Source organism: Papio anubis, chromosome 6 (genome assembly GCF_008728515.1).
Source record: "Papio anubis isolate 15944 chromosome 6, Panubis1.0, whole genome shotgun sequence".
Lineage (NCBI taxonomy): Eukaryota > Metazoa > Chordata > Mammalia > Primates > Cercopithecidae > Papio > Papio anubis.
In genome coordinates, this window is record NC_044981.1 from 74,993,888 (window position 1) to 75,016,550 (window position 22,663).

Below are 22,663 nucleotides of genomic sequence, written 5' to 3' on the forward strand. Positions count from 1 at the left end.
TATCCTCCAGAGGTGACAAATGCTCTGTCCTCACCTGGTGGAAGACCAGAGGAGCAAAAGGGCTGGACCCTATATAAAACCTCTTTAATAAGGGCCTAAATTCCATTCATGTGGGAGGATCCCTCATGACCTAATCACCTCCTAAAGGTCCCACCACTTAATATTATTATATTGGTGATTAAGTTTCAACATATAAATTTTGAGGGACACATTCAGACTGTGACACAGTTTTACTTATAATCACCCAAAATTGGAAACAATCAGAATGCCTTTCACCTGTTGAATGGATAAATACACTGTGATATAGCTACATAATGGAATATTACTCAGTCATCTAAAGGAACAAACTATTAATACAGGCAAGATTGATGACCCTCAAATATATGATGCTAAAGTAGGTGTCAGCAAGCTCTTTGGTTTGCAGGCCAAATCCAGCAACACCCATTCATTTATGCATTGTCTGTGGCTGTTTTCATGCTACAATGGCAGAGCTGAATAGTTGCAAGAGACTATATGGCCTACAAAGATGAAAATAATTATTACTTGGCCCTTTACAGAGAAAGTTTGCCAATCCCTTTGCTAAGTGAACGGAGCCGGATACAAAAGGCTATATTCTCTATGGTTGCATCTATATAACAATCTGGAAAAGGCAAAACTATTGGGATGGAGAACAGGTTAATTACTCCCAGTGGCTGAGCTTGGGATCAGGGATTGGTTGTAAAGGGGTAAGTAGCACAAGGGTATTTTGGGGTATGATGAAACTGTTGCATATCTTGATTATGGTGGTCCTTACACATCTCTGTGCATTTTCAAAGCTAACAGAGCAGATATAATGGCACATCAAAAAAAAAAAAAAAAAAAAGTCTTCCTGTATGTGAACAAAAGACTAAACTTAAAAAGTAAGTGCTGTAAAATGGCACATATATTCGTGTGGACATTTTGGCTGCAAGTTGCAGAAACTGAAACGATTTTTAAGCAGGAAAACAAAAGAGATGATTCATTGCTTAGGGAGCTAGAGATGATACTGTGGTAGATGACAAATCTAAAGAAAGGGTTTCAGGAACCAGGGCTGAGAGGCGACACCTGGAGATCACTGGGACCAGGATTCTTTCTCTTCACCTGCCCTCAAGTCTTATGTGCATTGTTACTCTCTCCTACTGTTCTCCTTATGGCAGGGTACTGATCCTCTGGCAATTTTGCAGCCCAGCTGAAAAGAAAGAACTTTTTTCTTGAGTGTTCATTTATCAATCCAGGGAAGAATGGCGATTGGCCTAGCTGGGTAACAGACTCACACCTAACCCCATCTCTGTGGCCAAAGGACCAGGGTCTATTTTGAGAGGAAGGGGATTAGAAAGCCTGTTGAATGGACAAAATCCAGTAGTAGCCTCAGTTGATGTCATGAGGCATAAATTAATAAAATTAACACAACTAGTATTTTATTTCAAGTTTACATCTATTTATAGTTTCACCATTGATTTCTTATCCTAGGCAAGCATTGATTTGAAAGACAGGTTTAAGAAATTTTAAGAAGTTTTGAGGCACTCAACCCAAATAGTTTGTGACTTGTAGAAAAGGGAGCTACTCTTCATTAAATGTGAAAATGTTTATCTCAGGTTCCAGTGTATTTCATTAAAATACTGATATTTTAAGAAATGACAGGAAGGAAATGGCTTAATAACTGTTGGGATAGCCCAAATTAAAAACACTTATTATGTAGATCAAGACCATACTGTATCCCCTTTATGATTTAACTGTTTTCCTTTGAAGTATCAGTCCTTCCACATTTTGGGATTCTTTTTTAAAATATCAAATTTAGATATCCTTTTGTTAAAAGAGAAAGATGCATAATTTTAAAGATTTTCTGAGGAAACCATTAACCATGATGATTGCATTCAGTTTGCTAATTTTCCTGCCTCTGTGTTAGTGAACTGGAACCAATATTCTCTTTAAATGGTGAGCAGACATACAAAAACCTTAAGTTTCTCTTTTCGTGCAGTATATGGTATAACAAAATTCATAAGCTGCCTTCCAAATCAAAAGACACATAAGTTTCTTTATCTTGTTTTTCTCTTTCCGTTTCTGCAATGCTATTGCAAGGGCTCCACCTGAAGGGGTTGGCATACCCAGAGAAAATCAAATACACGCTGATCTCAAGTCCCTAAATTAGCAGCCAGTAGCAGGAGGAAAAGAGAAAAATAAAAGCTGGCTTCCATTTGCCCAGCCTTCTGGTTCATTGACCAGGGAACCAGCATCGGCTGCTCATTTGCAGGGCTGCACTGATGACTTCTCCCCAGGAGGGAACCACAAAGAGAATCACTTGCCCTCAAACACTCATATTTCTGTCCTAGGGAAGCAAAAACAGATGAAGAAATTGGAATATGACTTGCCTGAGAGCAACTTTGAACAATTTTAGAGAGAATTTATGTCATGTAGTCTCAAGTTTTAAAATCTAATTTAATAAATGTACATCTTTACAAAATAACACTGTGCATATTGGCACCATTTCTATCCATTTCAACTGGAAATGAAAGCTGAGTTTTCCATTACTACAAATCCTGTCGATATTGCGGCAGCTGGAAAGAAGAGTGAATTTCTCGTATTATTTTCCTCTGTGCATTAAAGTTATATTATTACATATTTTTAAATTATCTACCACTCTATTTTAAAACTACAAGTTGAAGTAATGTAAGATACTTAAAACTAAAGCTGAGAATTGAAGAAGTTCTTTTTAGGGAAAGTTTTGAAATTATCTCATTAAACCCAAATCACTGCTTTCACATTTAGCAATGCCTACCTGGTACAACAGAAGAAGCGATTGAATAAAGGACCTCCTGGTCATTTTAAATTGTGTGGTGGTATGAGGAGCTGATCAAAATTTTCCCTGTTTTCCAGAATTGGAGACAAAAACCAATTCTGAGAACAAAAGGTACTCAGTACCTCTGCATTCTAATACAAAAAATGAATAGAAGGGTGTCTATGGTTTCTTGACTTATCAATAGGTCTAAGGGTTTGTTGATCTCTCCTGCTAGCACCAGACCTCCATTTAAACCTCAGATTCCCTGATTAAAATAAGAAAGCCCAGAGGGATGAGGGACAGGCTGGGAGGGAGGCAAATTTGGGAGGGAAGGCTAAGGAGGAGGGATCTCAAGGATTGGCACACCCAGTGCTCACCCAGGGCATCTGACACCCAGAATCAACCATTTTTTCATGCCCCACTCCTCTACATGACAAAATTACTTCAGTAGATAGGAAATTAATACATTTTCAATCTTAGTTTAATCTGCTTATGCCCCTTTAAGCTGAATTTTTCTATTACATAGTTTTCTAATTTGCTTGGGTTTCTCACAGTTCAATTTTCTATCCTTCTGATTCTGTGGACAAAGAACATTTATAGATTACTATCATATAATTTATAATATATGATGTTGTGTGACTTTGTTCCAGTAGAAAAGTCAAAGAGGCATTGATATTACCCAGTCATTCTTTAGTAATTAGAATGAGAATATAAGCAATTAGAATGTCTACATAAACAAATTCTTATAAAATATTCAAACGACATTTTTGCATCTGGAAAAGCACTATGATGATCACAAACTGAAATAAGTAATAATAATCGGCAGAAAAGCAATGTAAACAGTGAGAACTGTTGTATTGACTTTTGTAAATGTGATCATGATGATACAACAGAAGAATTGATTGAATAACGGACCTCCTAGTCATTCTAAATTGTAAACTATTACAGAAAAAAAGAAAAAGTAATAGTTTAATATATTTTAATTACATTAATGAGATTTTTGAAAAAAGGGAAAAATGTATGCCTTAATATTGACCTGTCACAGTAATGAGTAACATTACAGTTTCTAGTTTCAAGACTTAATTTTGTCAAGATAGATCTTCTTTGCATATTCATATTCAATGATTGCATAGCCAGATTTTTCAATCTATCTTTCCTCCTGGATGATCCAAGAACATTTTTTATTAGTTTTAATTTCGAAGACTTTTTTTCCACATAAAACAACACATGTGAATTTCCCTGCAAATAGTAGGGAAAGGTCTTAAGCTTAAGTTCAGCAGAGATTCAAAAAAATCCCATGTCATGATAATCCAGAAATTTCAATACTGAGAATGTCATTTTTTCTTTGAGATTTATTCTAGCAGCTTTCAAATGTCTCAATCAAAAAATGTTCACTAAAGTACCTTAAGTAAATTTATATAAGTTTATATCATATTTTGTTAAAACTTTCAAAGGTTTTCCTCTGCTACAAAAATCAGAGACTTTATTTGATCCTTTGCTTTAGAACTAATGTCCATTTCTTGGTAAGAACAATAAAGTGGTTCAATTTTAGACCTTTTTCTAACACCTAGCAATGTATGACCAGCATCTCCTGTTATTTCTCCTGGCATTCTTCTTCAAAATTTGATTTTTAAAATGTCAATATCCATTTTCTTACATGTTGTTATGGGAGAAAACTTTTGCTCTGCCAACTTAGGTCTGAATGATCAGGAGCCCGAGAATGGACAATACACAGATTAACAGGAGAAAAATTAGTTACATATGTCAGAGCGCTATATAGAGAAAGCAGCTCCCCAGACATCTAGGGATACAGTTTCTGTACCAGCTTAATTAGGGGAGTGGAAGTGGTGTTAGAGCTTCGAAGGATGAAAGATTCTGTGAGGCTTGTTTACATAACTTCTTGGGGGGAAATGTCCCAGTGTCTAAGGTCAGTTACCTCCCTAACTGGAGACCCCCTCTGGGAGGTGAAGGGTGTTTGTAGCAACTGACTCTCTTAAGCTCTGCTTTAGATAGATGACAAAAAAGTTCAGGTAAGATTTCCTTCTGCATCTGCTACAGCTCAGATGTTTTTACTTTGATTCCATTTTGGTGGGTTTTTTGTCCCTTCAATGTTTTATGGCATAATTACAGTCTTCTTCATAATTTCATGGTCTTTAAGCAACAACTTTAAAGCTTATTGTTTCACTGTACATTGTTCAAGACTGATTTGGGCTGCCTGTAAATATTGTGGGATCTTATTAGCCTCATCTAAAACTTCACACTGAAGAAGGTAACACAGAAAAAACAATTGCATGCAACAGAGAAGAATTTTAAACTAAGCCTCTTGGGTCCACATTTTCTTTTGGATTGTATGGTATTTGAAGATCAAAATTAGCTTTTCAAGCTTACTTGGACTGTGTGGCTTTATAATGAGCATCCCATCTACTCTTGGAAGCTCTATTTCATTGTCAGGCACATTCTGCAGTGTTTCCCATCAATGAGGTAAGAATTAAATGAATGAATGAATTGTTTTCTGAAATACCAAGAGAGCCGTGTGTAAAGCAATGCTTCCAAAAGAGTGAATGCTGCAAAAATTCAAATAATTGTTTACGGAAGATATGCATAAAGACTGGGAATTATTTCTTTGATTTGTGCCTGTCACCACTGTGAGTATCTGTCATATCATTGACCACAAGAGACGATTATGTCTGCCCATCACCATTCAATTGTTTCAACTTCTCTTCTGAGGGCTCAGCAACAGTCTTCCAGAAATAAAAAAGAAGCCCAAGAATAAAATATTTCCTTTATTTCAACTTTACCATCTTGAACATGGTCATCTCCGACCACTTTGCACATTGGTCAGTGTTTGAAGCATGGAGAATGGTAGCAGAAAGAATTCCTAATTATTATGCTTTTAAAAATATCTGCCACTAATAAATGATACCACTGATTTAATGTTTTATTTTCTTGATTCATTCTTTAGTTAACAATTTAAGAAGGAAAGCATATTTCAACTCTTTAAAGCTATTATTCAAATTCATTAAAATACTGCATATACAAACTGAAATTACCATCTACCAACCAGATGTATCATACCTCACATTTTGCGCTGCTTCACTCTGTTACATTTGAAGCACAAATAAAATCTCTAGGGGGCCACATAGAATAACAGAATGGAAATTCTCTAATTCTGTTTCCTTCTCTTTCCAATCTCTGTGCTATCATTATTTAATTTTGAGTCACTGTTTAAAAGTAGAAATATGGAGTACCACAATGGTTATGTCCAAATCAAACTTTATTTTTTATTAACTTACTCATCATAAAGAATGCAAGTTACTGAATCCCTGTGTGTTGGGAGCCAACTGATTAATGGGGATTTCTCCAAATTAAGTTCCATATAGAATACCTACTAAAGGATAACAAAAATCTATTAATCAGAAGCACATACACACAATAACCAGTAATTATTCAGAACTTAGACCAAGAAAAGTTATTTATAGGGAGAAGTATTTCATCACTGACATTACTTAGTATTGTCAGTGTGTGGTGATGATAAAAAAGCAGACTGACTTATAGTTGATTTTATTGTTATTTTTAAATTCTCTACAGACAATTTGCTGCCTATTGCCTGCAAGGGGTGGTCCCTTCCCACCATCCTTAGTACATCTCTGGTCTTGAATGATTCTCTAGCCAAAATATTCATTTTTAAGGTTTGTGAGCTTGTGTAAGAAGAGAAAACTAGTTTCTTGTTTCCTGATTGTTTACTTAGCCATTGAGCTTGATGACCTGCCTCGGTGTTTCCATGTTGGGGAAAGTTGGTATAGTGGCATATCCTGGTGGAAAGGACAACACTGTCTCCAAAGTTTCAAGTGTGTACCTGTGACTGAGGCCCTCGAGTTGGGCCATGGTGCCTAGGAAAGCTGTTTGGGATAATTCTAGATAATGGAGCTATATCAACCAAAGAATAAGGACGGCAACCTCTTTACCATGGAGGCAGGGCTGACTCTGTTAACACCAAAAAAGAAAACCAACATGCTCTTTGTAGCCTCGTAAAGACACTTCCATCCTCCCTGACCCAACGCCCTTCCATGTCCTCACATCTAAGCCTCCGGAGCTTCAAGCTCATCTGTGGAAGAGGTCTTTAAATTAAAGGTGGGCTCTTTAAATTAAATGTGAGATAAACATTTTAAGCGGAAGAAATTCATTCTTAAGAAAGACAATCACCCTGGTTTAATAACTAAGCAAATTGACAAGTTATGGAATCAATCTGATATGTGTTTGAAGTAATCTATTACCCACCTGGAAAAATGCATCTAAGTGGAGTGTCAATAAAGTAGTAGTTTTTGGGAAAAAAAATAGAAACTTTCACTTATGTACTTGGATATGTTGGAATTCTTTATTGGGCCATTTTCCATTTGTTAAAAAATGAGTTAATGCACCTCTGTCCCTTCTCTGCTGCTTGGTGGAACCTAGAGAGTGTTTTCCGTGCGTGCGTGCGTGTGTGTGTGTGTGTGTGTAAATGGGGGTCTCATTATACTGCCCACACTGGTCTTTAAGTCCTGGCCTCAAGCAGTCCTTTGACTTCAGCCTGTCCAATTACTGAGATTACAAGCGTGAGCCACTGCTTCCAGTCAAGAGTATTTTCTTTTTTTTTTTTTTTTTTTAATTTATTTATTATTATTATACTTTAAGTTGTAGGGTACATGTGCATAACATGCAGGTTTGTTACATATGTATACTTGTGCCATGTTAGTCTGCTGCACCCATCAACTCGTCATTTACATCAGGTATAACTCCCAATGCAATCCCTCCCCCCTCCCCCCTCCCCATGATAGGCCCCGGTGTGTGATGTTCCCCTTCCTGAGTCCAACTGATCTCGTTGTTCAGTTCCCACCTATGAGTGAGAACATGCGGTGTTTGGTTTTCTGTTCTTGTGATAGTTTGCTAAGAATGATGGTTTCCAGCTGCATCCATGTCCCTACAAAGGACGCAAACTCATCCTTTTTTATGGCTGCATAGTATTCCATGGTGTATATGTGCCACATTTTCTTAATCCAATCTGTCACTGATGGACATTTGGGTTGATTCCAAGTCTTTGCTATTGTGAATAGTGCTGCAATAAACATACGTGCGCATGTGTCTTTATAGCAGCATAATTTATAATCCTTTGGGTATATACCCAGTAATGGGATGGCTGGGTCATATGGTACATCTAGTTCTAGATCCTTGAGGAATCGCCATACTGTTTTCCATAATGGTTGAACTAGTTTACAATCCCACCAACAGTGTAAAAGTGTTCCTATTTCTCCACATCCTCTCCAGCACCTGTTGTTTCCTGACTTTTTAATGATCGCCATTCTAACTGGTGTGAGATGGTATCTCATTGTGGTTTTGATTTGCATTTCTCTGATGGCCAGTGATGATGAGCATACTGGATTTTGCTCTAGTTGTCCTTCGTTTCTAGGAATTGTGCTGGTCTGGCCTATGACTTTCTTTCAGATATTTTCTCCTAACATTTGAGCTTCGAGTTTATCTCCACATCATCTAAGGTTAAAGAGGAGAACAATTCAAAGGGAGAATGAGTTTTGGAGCTTTTTCTAAAGATGTGTGTGCCTCTCACATGCACAAAATTCTCTCTCAAAAATTAGTCAAAAGCTATCGCACGAATCATGGCAACTTGTCCTTCTTCAAATGATATGATTTCCCCTTTTTGTTTTCCAAATATTTATTATATTTTATTTTTTTCCTTTTCAATTGTTCTGTTCCATTTCCTTTGGGAAATACAGAGAAGTGTCCCATAATTTTCTTTTGGGCTGGATAATTATGAAGTCCAGAAGGTTTCTTTTTATGTAAACATCTCTTAAATTGTTAACATACTTAAGTCTCTCATTTAAATAATGACTAGAAATTGTTGAATTTGAGTTATGTATGCATAAGACATTCCATCATTAGAATACCAGAAAATCTTTTGAGACTATTAATTGTATTGGGCTATGAAATTGCCTTCCCTGACTGTGTTTACAGAAACAACAACAACAACAACAACAACAAACACATACTGTTTCAGAAGTATTTTACTTGGGGCCTATTTATTTCTAAACATGTAACTATTGAATGCTGTATCTTCTGTGATAACAATTGTAAATATTTTTTTCTCAACTTTTAGTTCAAGGGGTACATTTTCATGTTTGTTACAAGGGTATATTGTGTGATGCTGAGGTTTGGGGTACGATTGAACCCATCACCCAGGTAGCGAGCATAGTACCCAATAGGTGGTTTTTCAACATTTCCCCATCTCTCCCCATTCCCTCTTTTAGTCTTCATTGTGTATGGTTCCCATCTTTATGTCCATGTGTACCCAATGTTTAGCTCTCACTTATAAATGAGAACATGCAGTGTTTGGTTTTCTGTTCCTGGATTAATTCACTTAGGATAACAGCCTCCAGTTGCATCCATGTTGCTACAAAGGGCATGATTTCATTCTTTTTATGGCTGTGTAGTAGTCCATGATGTATATGTCTCATGTTTTCTTATCCAATCGCCCATTCATAGGCTCCTAAGCTGATTCTATGTTTTTGCTGTTATGTGTAGTGCTTCCATGAACATACAGGTGCATTTGTCTTTTTGGTAAAATGGTGTAAATAGATTTTTAAAAAGAGATACCACACAAATTTTACCATAGTCATTATTAGCTTAGAAGGCATTGAACATGGTTTTTAATATTTCAAATGCTAATGAAAATATATTTGCTATAATTAGGAATAATAGAAGAGGATCCAAGGAAAAAAATTTCACATTTGCCTCACAGGCCAAGCCTTATAAGGACTTATAAGGTTCTGGGGTATATGTGTGTGTGTTTCTGACTTAAATGTCCAACTGAAATCTCCTCCTGGATTTTGTCACATTTCCCTAAGTGTTCCCAGGCCTCTGCTGAGCTAGGTCACATAATGCAGCCTCTGGAAATGACAGTCTTTACAAATACATGAGAGTTTAAAGTGGCTGTCCACAAAATGAGACTGGAGATAGATAGGGCCAATTGGACTTGTGTCTTTTCACGAACCCAGGGAATGAAACAACTTCTAGGAAGAATATTATCTATATCTTATATTAATAGAACTCCAAATAAAATAATAATAATAAATTCATGCTTATAAAGTCCTTTATAAGTTTATATCACACATTAACAGATTTTAAAATTTATTCTTTTTTATGGCATTCCTATGAAGTAGCTATTATCATCCCCATTTTATCCATCTCCCATGAGATCCACTGTAATACAGTTTCTGCGTTTGGCCATTTTAAAGTTCACACACTTTAAAAACATTAAAGAGACTGCAAGTAGGAACTGAAGATATAAAATGAGTTTCATATCCTCTTTTATCTTGATTTAAGTTTTAAAAAAATCAAATATCCCCTTCTCTGTCGCTCATGTTATATCCCTCTTCTGGCCGGAGTTCTAATTCATCTGTTTCTCCTCAGTTGAAGCCAAGTTCCCCCAGTTTCAAGAAAAAGGGGAATCTTTTCTGTTTTCATCCCAGGAATCCTGCTGAGACCCTTAGAATAACTATTCTCTTCTCCATCATCTGGCCTCTGCTGTAGCAACATCAAATCTGCCCAGGGAAGTTCTCAGAACTCACAGCCTCTGCTGGTTGGCACTCTGCCTATGGTGGCTAGACTCAGAATGACAGCCAGCCTCCAGTAGTACAAGGTAGAGAGTTCCATGAGGGATGGACTCTACCTTGTTCCTCTTTATATTGCCAGCACCTAATACAGTGCCTAGCATGCCTGGCACCTGCTAGAGCTTTAGTAAATATTTACTGAATGAATGAGTGAATGAATGAGTGAATGAGAAATGTTTGTCTTATTCTATTGAGAGAAAAAACTAAAATGAGAGAGTTAAATGAATTAGCCAAACTCATGGTTGTTAGTGACTAAACCAGTACTTGAAATCAGATCTATTCACTCCCATTACAATGTGTTTCCTCTGTACATGTAATGTGTGGCCCTGTCCATTATCTTCTCCGTCCCTCTTAATTGCATTCCTAGCAGACAGATTTCCTTCAGTTTTATTAAGTTTAGTTAGCCGGCCCCCTCTGTGTAATCTCTTGCCCCATCCCCATCCCTTAGAACCTATATCTTCTCTAAAAGTTGCATTGCTTTCATCATAATGCACCGTGTCCTACACAGTTCTATTTCACCTGGGCAACATGGTATGTTGCCAGGTAAAAAGCATTTAACCTATATAACCTGCCATAATGTATTCACATCCCTTGCCACATGAACAGGATAAAACTTTTTTTATCTTAGATTAAATATTTTATTACAAAATGACAACAATTGTAAAATTTCAAACTCTTTGGAAGGTGGAAAATGGAAAGTAAAAGTCCTAATTCCCACTACTAATTCCCATCACATCTTTCCAGATGTGAATGCTATTAACAGCATCTTGTGTATCACCAGGAAGCTGTAGTGCAGAAACAAGCACATATACATAGCCTTCCAACAAAAAACACAATTGGCATTCGTACTCAAAAACTATGTTGAATGGAGAAAACAAGCTTCAGCATATAGAGAAATAAGAAAGCAAATTGAAAAGAGGTCATAGCATTTATGCAAATTTTAAAAGGCATAGAAACAGTAATATTGTATCCATGTTACATATGTATGAGAAAATATAAAAATAGATACAAACTAAACCCATGTGATTCTCGAGAGGTGAGTAAGGTGCAAGGGACAGGGGATGAAGGACAAAAAGACTTCAAATTTATCTGGATTTTTTTTGCATATACACTCACCACACACACACACACACACACACTCTGAAAGAAATATGACCAATGTTAAGAATTGCCAGTTGCGGGAGTAGGTTCATGGATGACACGTTATTATCCATACATTACTTATTTTAAAATGTATTTCAAATAAGACATTTAACAGCAAAGAAGTGGTAGATTCATTGAATACACACCATTCTGCACTGTACTTTTTCCATGTTACTATGTGTATCAGTTTTTATTATTTTAGCACAGGTAGATCAACTTCATTTTAAAATAGTTACTGTCAACCTAAATATCTAACAGATGAAAGCTCCCTAGAAAGGATATTTATTCAGCAATAGGACATTGCAAAGGGAAAATGTGTATCACAGTCAGCTAGCTGTGTATTCAGGGAGGTAAAAGAAGGTTTTTAAAGGAAAATGAGGATGATTACTCAATTGTTTTGAGATAATTGTCCCTGGCAGCAAGGATCAATAACAAGACTGATGCCAGTTTGAAGTTAAACAGGCAGTTGCTGGGCAGATGTTCTTGCAGAAGTATTTTTTGAGTAAAAACTGCAAGGTTGTGGTTTTTGCAGTCTTTTGTGACTAGTTTTTGTTATCAGGCATTTTTCATGAGAAACCTCCCTTCATGGCCTTTCCCAGCTCTATTTGTCAGGGTTTAGGCTTTTTATTTTATTTTTTTTCTTTTCTTTTCTTTTTTTTTTTTTTTTGAGATAGAGTCTGGCTCTGTTGCCCAGGCTGCAGTGCAGTGGCGCGATCTCGGCTCACTACAAGCTCCACCTCCCGGGTTCCCGCCATTCTCCTGCCTCAGCCTCCCAGCTGGGACTAGAGGCGCCCGCCACCACCCCCAGCTAATTTTTTTGTATTTTTAGTAGAGACGGGGTTTCACCATGTAAGCCAGGATGGTCTCGATCTCTGGACCTCGTGAGCCACCCTCCTCGGCCTCCCAAAGTGCTGGGATTACAGGCGTGAGCCACCGCGCCCGACCGGTTTTGGTTTTTCTAAAGCACAAGTGACTCCATTTTGATTCTGACGATTTTCACATTACATATCACTAAACTAAACCGTACACTTAAAATAGTTACAATGGTAAATTTTATGTTGTGTGTATTTTATCACAATTTTTTAACAATTTATTTTGAGTCTGGGTCTCACTCTGTCGCCCAGGCTGGAGTACAGCAGCACAATCACCTCTCACTGCAGCCTCAGACTCTTGAACTCCGGTGGTCCTTCTGCCTCAGTTTCCTGAGTAGCTACGACTACAGGCAGACACTACCACACCCAGCTAATTTTTTAACTGTTTTGTAGAGATGAGGTCTCACTATGTTGCCCAGGTTGGTCTCAAACTTCTGGCCTCAAGGCGATCTTCCTGCCTCAGGATCCCAGTGTGCTGGGATTACAGGCATGAGCCACCACACCTGGCCCACAAGTTTTTAAATAGCCAAAACAAGGTTACATGATATTTCATTGTATATCAATCATTTCACCACTGCCCTATAGATGAACATTTATATTATTTCCCTTGTTTTTTATTTGCTATTATAAATATAGCAGTAATGAATGTAAACACATTTATATATTGTCACATGCATACACTGTGGATAAAGAAATTTTCCGAAATGACTTTGGCTCACCATAGAATTTTAAATAAATTTAAAAATGACTAGAACTTGCAAAATTTTATATACATCCATTTATAAATGCAGAATTTAGCTAAGGTATTTCATTTATGGAAATTATTTATGCTTTGGGGCAAAACTTCCAGTTTCTTTAACATATTTTTGAGTTTAAAATGTGATTTTAGTTAAAATTTCACTGTTTGAATTTTTTTTAGTGTTGGCTTGAGGTTTAATCCCAGGAGTTAATTTCCAGTTGTTTATATCTTAACAGGATTTAACTTATCAGCTCCTTTTCTAGGATTAAGTTTTTGTTAAGTAAAGAGGTGAAGATTGCAGACAGAAGATATTACATAGGCCAGGAGCAGTGGCTCATGCTTGTAATCTCAGTACTTTGGGAAGCCGGGGTGGGCAGATCACATGAGGCCAGGAGTTCAAGACTCGCCTGGCCAATATGGTGAAACCTTGTCTCTACTAAAATACAAAAATTAGCCAGGCGCAGTGGTCCACGCCTGTAAACCAGCTACTCAGAAGGCTGAGACACAAGAATTGCTTGAAACTGGGAGGCAGAAGTCGCAGTGAGCTGAGATCGCACCACTGCACTCCAGCCTGGGTGACAGAATGAGACTCTGTCTCAAAAAAAAAAAAAAAAAAGATATATAGATGTAGAAAACAAATTCACCAAAGCAGGCTGCACGATGCAACTTTATTTCCTTCAAAGTTGTATGTAGGACAGACTCACTTATTTAATAAAGTTGTTTTCGTATTGACACCAACCTACTCTCAACTCTCAAAGAAAAATTAAAAATCTTTAAAATTTAAAAATTAAAGCAGTGATGACCTTAAAATCCACGTCAGCTGAGTGCAAAACTTTGAAAGAGATTTCTGGTATTTCCCTGTACATTTTGGTCACAAAACTTTTCATGGGCTGTCTCATTAGAGGCATTATGTTAATATTTCCATTGACTTTCATTTTTAGGTTTTCACATTTCACAGGTATTGTCAATTACAAGAATTAATATTTCACTGGAAATTTGGGTGGACACACTATATTTAGTGAGTTTTAATCATGTGGCAATGCCCATAAATGGAAGGATGTGATTCCCATTGCCACTGGGCAGACTTTCTCTCTCTCTCTCTTTCTCTCTCTCTCTCCTTTTTTGGAGGAAACAATGGCCAACATCTCCCTTCTATATTTGTGGGCATTCTTTTTTTTTTGAGACGGAGTCTCGCTCTGTCGCCCAGCCTGGAGCGCAGGGGCCGGATCTCAGCTCACTGCAAGCTCCGCCTCCCGGGTTCACGCCATTCTCCTGCCTGAGCCTCGCGAATAGCTGGGACTACAGGCGCTCCCCACCTCACCCGGCTAGTTTTTTGTATTTTTTAGTAGAGACGGGGTTTCACCGCGTTAGCCAGGGTGGTCTTGATCTCCTGACCTCGTGATCTGCCCGTCTCGGCCTCCCAAAGTGCTGGGATTACAGGCTTGAGCCACCGCACCCGGCCTTGTGGGCATTCTTATATGGTTTTAAAAATACGGTGATGAGAATGAGTTGTATGTATTTTTTAAATAGCATGCAGTGGAAAACAAAAACAAAAACAACCATTCTTGAGATGTCTAAATCTCCCTGAGTTTTGGGACTATGTTCTTAATATCAGTATGCTCATTCGTCCAAGTTTTCCTCTAGAGGGAGCTTGCCTTCTCTTCCAGACCTCGCCTTCCTCACCCACGGGGATTGCAGCCTAATTCTTTATTTATGAATTTATTTTCACCTGAGTCATTAGGAGTCTACATACCCTGTCATGTGACTATGCTCAGTAGTCGTAATAACCATGATGGAAGCTGGACATCAGCAATGAAGAGGAAAAATGGAAAAAGAATCAAGTATGTTAACATTCTTCTGGAGATGGGGTGGGTATTGAAGTTATCTTGCTATTTAGAGACAGATATGAGCTTGCTTTAAGAAGCGCAGATATGATTTAATTAACAGTCATGTTGTTCTTGCATTGCATATCACTTCAAGGATTTGTATATTATTGTCATTTGGTGATTGAAGAAATAGCTTTACATTTGAGCTCTGATAAATAATAAAAAGGTACAAGTAAAAAAGACAGATTGTAAAGTCTATAGCAAGTGAATTCCTTTTTTAAAAGAAAAAGGGGTATATGTACTATTTACATATAAATAATTCACACAACATGCAGGTACATATACATCTGTGTATCATGTTAAATGACAGGCACCAATTTAATGGAGAAGCTAGGGCTCATTAGTTCTCTGAGTAGGATTGATTCTTCATAGCTGGAATGGTGCATACAGCTCCTAGATAATTTGTAATGAATTGAATTTTCCCTTAGCATACTTAATTAGTGACTCTTTCGTTCGCTTTTTAAAAGGATATAGACTTTTAAAAAGATAAATGTTTGGAAATTCTGTTAAAATGCTGGAAAGAAATTAAGCCTTCATGTGCATGGGCTCTATGGACCAAAAAAACATAAGAAAAAATGAAAATTTCATTTTGGGAAATTGAGTTGGTAAGGATTTTATTTCAAGAGCATCATATGTTTTTAGCCCATTTGCAGAGTTATTTGGCAAATTCTACATGATTTATGTCTTCCTATATCTTCTAGGTGCGTCTTGGTCACATACCTTGGATGACTGGCTCTTCAGCTCCCCTTGTGGTAAACCACAGGAATAGTGGAGGACATTTCTTTCCTTGGGGTTTGCACACAGAGAGGTTTGCTTTTTACTACAGCAACTTACAAGATAAGTTCAGTCCAAAGAGAAATGCTGGCCCATGTACTGGGAAGCAGACAAACATAGATCTATAAATAAGTTCCTACTGTGTTAAAAAATGTGTTGTTCTCATTGACCCAAGACCTGAAATGGTCATTTCTGGCAACCCTGTGAAAATAGATGCTGTAGTAATTTTGGCTTCTGTCTCAGTTTTTATTGGAATTAGTGATTATTTCAAAACCCCACCATGGCATAGATTAGATATTTAGAAAACAATGTAGTAATTTTAAATTACATTCTCCCCTGAGGTAAATTCAAACTCAGCCCTGTCTTCCATGACCAGCAGCACCACATGTATTAAACTATGCCAAATATTAAAAATAATAGCTTACTGCCCAGAAAATGTAGAGCAAGCCAGAAAAAGTAGAGATAATTCAGTGGGCTGATGGTGTGATTGAGTAGTTAAAAATTCAGTGTCTATTGCCCTTCAGAGAATAATGAATCCAATTACATATTCTCACATCAGATGAAGATTGAATGCTGTGGCCAAGGATGAGGAGTTTGAGGGCTGTTCATTGGTTGGTAACAGTATAAGGGACCTGTCTTTCCACATTAAAATGATTTGGATTAATAGAAAGCAAGTCTACCAGCCTGGAATAGAATAGGAATTGACCATCTCTGAAGTCAAGATATTTAAGAAAAGAAATGTATGACCTGAGCTGAGATGACATTGGCCTTGTCTCTGAATTTCCCAGGATGCCATTTCGAGCAAAAAATATAGTTAGTCTGAATATATATAATATATAAGATTAGTACACAGCTTATAATTATTTTAAGACAGCAACAAAAATTGGACAACCCTTACTTACTAGCCCTTACTTCTGAGAAAAGAATTCCACTTTCTTTCAGTAGCTTAATTGAAGAACATTTTTTCATGCCTTCTTTTGAGATGTTTTCTCTGTCACAGTCTATCTTTTTAGATTTACAGGACCTAAAAAGAGAATCTTTGGCTACTGTTGATAGAACTGTCTAGTTAATAAGTGATGTGAGATTCCAACAAACATAAGTTCCCAAAACAATGAAACACAAAAAGCCAATAGAGATAAATTAATGTGAATAAGTAAAACAAAGATGAACTATAAGACAGAACAGACTGACCTTGTAGACACATTCTCAGGCTCCTGCTATGGGATGGTGCCACGTTAAATGTCCCACTACCCCAAGGCTCCTTACCACACCTCTGCAACATCAGCCACAGCGTTTCATATTGTTAAGAGTAAATGACGTGGGGGAATATTTGGCATGAGTTTATCAAACAGCGAACATCAGAGTTTTGTATCAGGCCCAGGGGTGTGCTGCTAATGATAGAGGCAGGAGGCAGACAAATTCCTAAGCAGATAGGGGTGGGTCCCTGGTGAAACTTGGCCTCCAAGCCAAAGACAGCCTGAAACCTGAAAACCAAGTTGCCAGTTCTGGGTAAAGTCCCCGACTAGAGTAAGGACTTCCTCGATGCTTTTTAGCCAATTGAATGGTGCTTTTTTCCAGACTTCCCATGGACCAATCAGCAGGCACTCCCCTATCCCATAAAAACCCTGGACTCAGCCACACATTGGGACTACCTGCCTTTGGGTAGGGGCTACCCACTTCATATCCCCTCTCTGCTGAGAGCTGTTCTGTCGCTCAAGAAAACTCTTCTCTGCCTTGCTCACTCTGGTTGTCCACATAACCTCATTCTTCTTGGATGCTAAACAAGAACCCGGGACCCGCTGAACAGTGGGGCAGAAAGGGGCTGTAACATTGTAGCCCTCTTGCCCTCTGCTGGTGCTAGGTAGCTGCCCCATGCAATAGCAAGTGGTGGCAGGGCCAGCCCAGAAGCCATAGGCTGGAGCAGGGCAGTGGGAACAAACAAGTTATAACACCCTCTTTGGGGTTCTGTGGTTGCTGGTGTCTCAGAAGTTTTCAGGCACCACCATGTTCCCCTCATCCAGAAGCCAGAGCCCAAGGTGGAACCAGGTCACGGCATGTGTGGCCCAACCGAAGGCTGAGCTTGGATCCTGCTGTGAGCAAAAGATCTGAACCGGTAGTGTGAGCCAAGCACAGCCTGCTGGGCCAAGTGGGCAGAGCAAGGCCACTGGGCATGAGTGAAACTTGGTCTCCGGCTGGTGAAGTGGCCCCGAAAAAATCCTATGTCAGTAGCAAGCTCTCCAAAACCGTCTTGATTTGTAGTGTTTGTCAGTTTTCACAGTATAAATACTCCCACAATCACCAGATTCAAGATATGCAAGCAAAGTGACAGCTCTTGTGCGTTGGCGTCAGTACACCCCTGACAGGCCATTTCTAAGCCTTGAAGCTGTTATCTGATTAACGTGTGTGAAAAATTTTATAACCATTGGCCATTTTTCCAATCTTATGCTGACCAAGGCATAGAAATAGAACCGTGGAGATGATATGTTTTTAATGCTTATGAATGTACCTTTATACGTTGGAGAAAAAATTCTAGGAAAAATGGCTACACTAGACAACATGTTCTGTTGTAACTGATGGCTCTTAAATACACTCATTTAACACACAGCTAACATAATTGTGAAAGACCGAAAACATTTTCTCTAAGGTTAGGAACAAGACAAGGATGCCTACTTCTATACAACATTGTACTGGAAGTTACAGCCAAAACAATTAGACAAGAAAAAGGAATAGAAGGCATCCAAATTAAAAAGGAAGAAGTATAATGATCTTTATTTGCGGGTGACATGATCTTGTATAAAGTCATGCATAATCTACAAAAAACCTAGTGCTAATGAGTAAATGCAGCAAAGTTGCAGGTTGCAGAATCAACACATAAAAGTAAATTTTATTTTTGTACATTAGTGATTAACAATCTGAAAATCAAATCTAAAAAATCATCAAAAAAATAAAATACTTAGAGAACAAATTTAACAAAGGAATTCAAAGGGCAAAACTTGTACACAGAAAACTACAAAATCTTGCTGAAAGAAATTAAAGAAGGCCTAAGCAAATGAAAAGACATCTTGTGTTTGTGGATTGGAAGATTTAACATTGTTAAGATTGCAGTATTATCCAAACTGATTACAGATTCAATGCTATTCTTAACAAACATCTTAACAACCTTTTTCTCAGTAGAGGGAAAGCTGATTCTAAAATTCATATGGAACTTCAAGGGACCCTAAATAGTCAAACCAGTCAGGAAAAATGAAAACAAAGTTGGAGGAGTCACAATTTCAGATTTCAAAGCTTACCACAAAGTTAAAGTAATTAAAACAATATATTACCACCATAAAAACAGAAATACATTTCAACTGAATAGAATTCAAAGAATTGAGTGGGGACACAGCCAAACTGTATCAGTGGTCTTGGCACTCTTGTTGAAAATCAATCTACCATACTGTATGGAAAGGTAGATTACTGTATGGAAATCAATCTACCATACCATATGAAATGGTAGATTACCATATGGAAATCAATCTACCATACTGTATGGAAATAAATCCATACTTGTATGGTAGACTGATTTTCAACAGGAGTGCCAAGACCTATGGAAGCAAATCCATACTTGTATGGTAGATTGATTTTCAACAAGAGTGCCAAGACCACTGATACAGTTTGGCTGTGTCCCCGCCCAAATTTCATCTTGAATTGTAGAGCCCATAATCCCTATGCATCATGGGAGGACCTGGTGGGAGGTAATTGAATCATGGGGGCAGATTTTTCCTGTGCTCTTCTTGTGATTGTAAATAAGTCTCATGAAGTCTGATTTTTCTTTTTTTTTTTTGATGGAGTCTTGCTCTATAGTCCAGGCTGGAGTGTAGTGGTGTGATCTTGGCTCACTGCAACCTCTGCCTCCCAGGTTCAAGTGATTCTCGTACCTCAGCCTCCCAAGTAGCTGGGATTACAGGCATGCACCACTATGCCTGGCTAATTCTTGTATTTTTTGTAGTGATGAGGTTTTACCACATTGGCCAGGCTAGTCTTGAACTCCTGACCTCACGTGATCTGCCCGCCTCAGCCTCCCAAAATGCTGGAATTACAGGCATGAGCCACTGTGCCAGACCTGAGATCTGGTGGTTTTATAAAGGGCAGTTCCCCTGCACATGCCCTCTTGCTTGCCATCATGTAAGACATGCCATGCCTTTGCTCCTCCCTCACCTTCTGCCATGATTGTGAGGTCTCCCCAGCCATGTGGAATTGAAGTCCATTAAACCTCTTTTTCTTCATAAATTACCCAGTCTTGGGTATTTCTTCATAGCAGTATGAGAATGGACTATTACAACCACTTACTGGAAAAGGAATAATTTCCTTCACAAATGGTGCTAGGGCACATTGGATAGCCACAAGTGAAACACTGAAGTTGAACTCTTTCCTCCCACCATATACAAAAATTAACCCAAAATTGATCAAAGACCCAAATGAAAGAGCTAAAACTATACAACTCATACAGAAAAACATGAGTTTGCATTTGGCAATAGATGCTTAGATATGGCACCAAAATTACAGGCAAAAACAACAAAAATAGATAAATTGAACTTCATCAAAATTAAAAACTTTTGTGAATCAAAAGACACTATCAAGAAAGTGAAAAGACATGGAAGAAATTTTGTTTGCAAGTCATGTATGTGAGAGGGGTTGAACATTCAGAATAAATAAAGTATTCATCTCCAGAATACAAAATATAACTAAACAACCAAAAGACAAACAACACAATTTAAAACTGGTCTCAAGACTTTAGAACAGATATTGCTTCAAAGAAGATATATAAATAGCCAACAAATATTTTTAAAAGTTCAACATGGTTAGTCATTAGAGAAATGCAAATCAAAACCACAATGAGCTATCACTTCACATCGAGTAGTTTGGCTATAATTTTTAAAAAGGGAAAGTAAGTGTTGGTGAGGATGTGATGAAATTGAGACCCTCATACATTGCTTGTTAGAATTTAAAATGGTGTAGCCACTGTGGAAAATAATTTAAAGGTTTAAAAGTTAAATGTAGAGTTATCATATAACCCAGTAATTCCACTTTTAAATATGCCCAAAATAATTGAGGACAAGTATTCAAACAAATACGTGTATACAGATGTTCATGACAGCAGCACTATTCACAATAGCCAAAAGGTGGAAATAACTAAATGTCTATCAGTTGAGGAAAGGATAAACAAAATGTTGCATATACATACAATAGAATTCAGCAGTGTATTAGTCTGTTTTCATGATGGTGATAAACACATACCAGAGACTGAGAAGAAAAAGGGGTTTAATGGACTTACAGTTCCACATGGCTGGAGAGGCCTCACAATCATGGTGAAAGGCAAGGAGGAGCAAGTCACATCTTACATGGATGTCAGCAGGCAAAGAGAGCTTGTGCAGGGAAACTCCCATTTTTAAAACCATCAGATCTTGTGAGATTTATTCACCATCATGAGAACAGCACAGGAAAGACCTACCCTCATGATTCAGTTATCTCCCACTGGGGCTCTCCCACAACTATCAGAATTATGGGAGCTACAAGATGAGACTTGGGTGGGGAAACAGAGCCAAACCATATCAAGGGGTAAAAATAAATGAAGTACTAATACATACTACAATGTAGATGAACCTAGAAAATATTGTGCCAAGTGAAAGAAGCCAGTCATAAAAGCTCACACATTGTTTGATTCTATTTACATGAAATATCCAGAATGGGTAAATTCATATAAACAAAGCAGATTAGCAGCTTCTGGAGTCCAGGGTGAGGGGGTTATGGAGAGTGCTTAATGGGTATGTGATTTCCTTTTGGGGTTGTAAGAATGGTTTGGAACTAGATAAAGGTGAGGTTTGCACAACATTGTAAATGCAGTGAATGGCACTTAGTTGTATACTTTAAAATGGTTAACCTTATATTATAAGGAATTTTACCTCAATTTAAAAATCAAAAGCTGAAAAAAATCCATTTATTTAGAAATGCAGTAACAGATTCAAGGCTCAGGCACTGAGAATCTAGGGTAAAAGGGTAAGCACCTCTGAGAGATGGATGAAGGACAACTATTGTTGGACATCAAGGTCAGAGAGGAGAGAAGACTGACTCAGGGCTGAGCTGCAGGACTACTAACACAAGACTCCCAAGTCAGCATTGGAGCTTTGGAGAACTGTTACTTATGGATTCCCACTAAAGTGCTCTATTCTCAAATAAACACCATTTTCTTTTAAAGAGCCTCTCTCTGTTATTTAGGTTGACAAAGGATAGGCTAAGATGATTAAAGTAGCTCTGTCAAATATAAGCAAATTCTGATTTAGTAAGAAGAGACTATGCAAAAGGACTTTGCACGTGGGTTGGGGGCTACTCTTCAGGAGCCCAGGAACATTGTCAGCTCCTGGACAGCAGCCTCAGGGGACAGATTTTTAGCTTAATGTAAAGAAGTTCTTAAGAGTCACAATTTTAAAGGGTGAATAGGTGTCCCTGGGCACTGGGATTATTTAAGCAACTACTAACTGGCCAATCCACAGAGACTATCAAAGTGTCATAAAATTGGTTCAAGACATTGACCAAAAGGCTTGTCTGAACCTGGGATTCTGTGGCTTTCAGAGTATAAGACACTGAGAACATAACCATTCACTTGAAAAAAACAAAAAAAACAAAACAAAACAAAAAAAACCTCGAACATTATCTTATGAATAGACATCTTCAGCAAGTTTAACTTCAAATGTAAGAGATATAGCACTAGGTTTGAATTCTTCACTCCCCTATCTTATGAAGTCTGGCCTTGTCCAGAG

At 37.9% G+C, this 22,663-nt stretch overlaps 1 long non-coding RNA gene across 1 annotated transcript in view; it reads left to right on the plus strand.

Moving 5' to 3' along the window:
- The window catches only part of LOC103883810, a 46,766-nt gene extending 27,188 nt beyond the window's left edge, over nucleotides 1-19,578 (plus strand). Inside the window, exons 3-4 of the long non-coding RNA XR_004184333.1 lie at nucleotides 14,948-15,047; nucleotides 15,794-19,578. This is a non-coding gene — a long non-coding RNA (uncharacterized LOC103883810). The remainder of the gene's footprint in view (nucleotides 1-14,947; nucleotides 15,048-15,793) is intronic.
- Nucleotides 19,579-22,663: the final 3,085 nt, after the last annotated feature.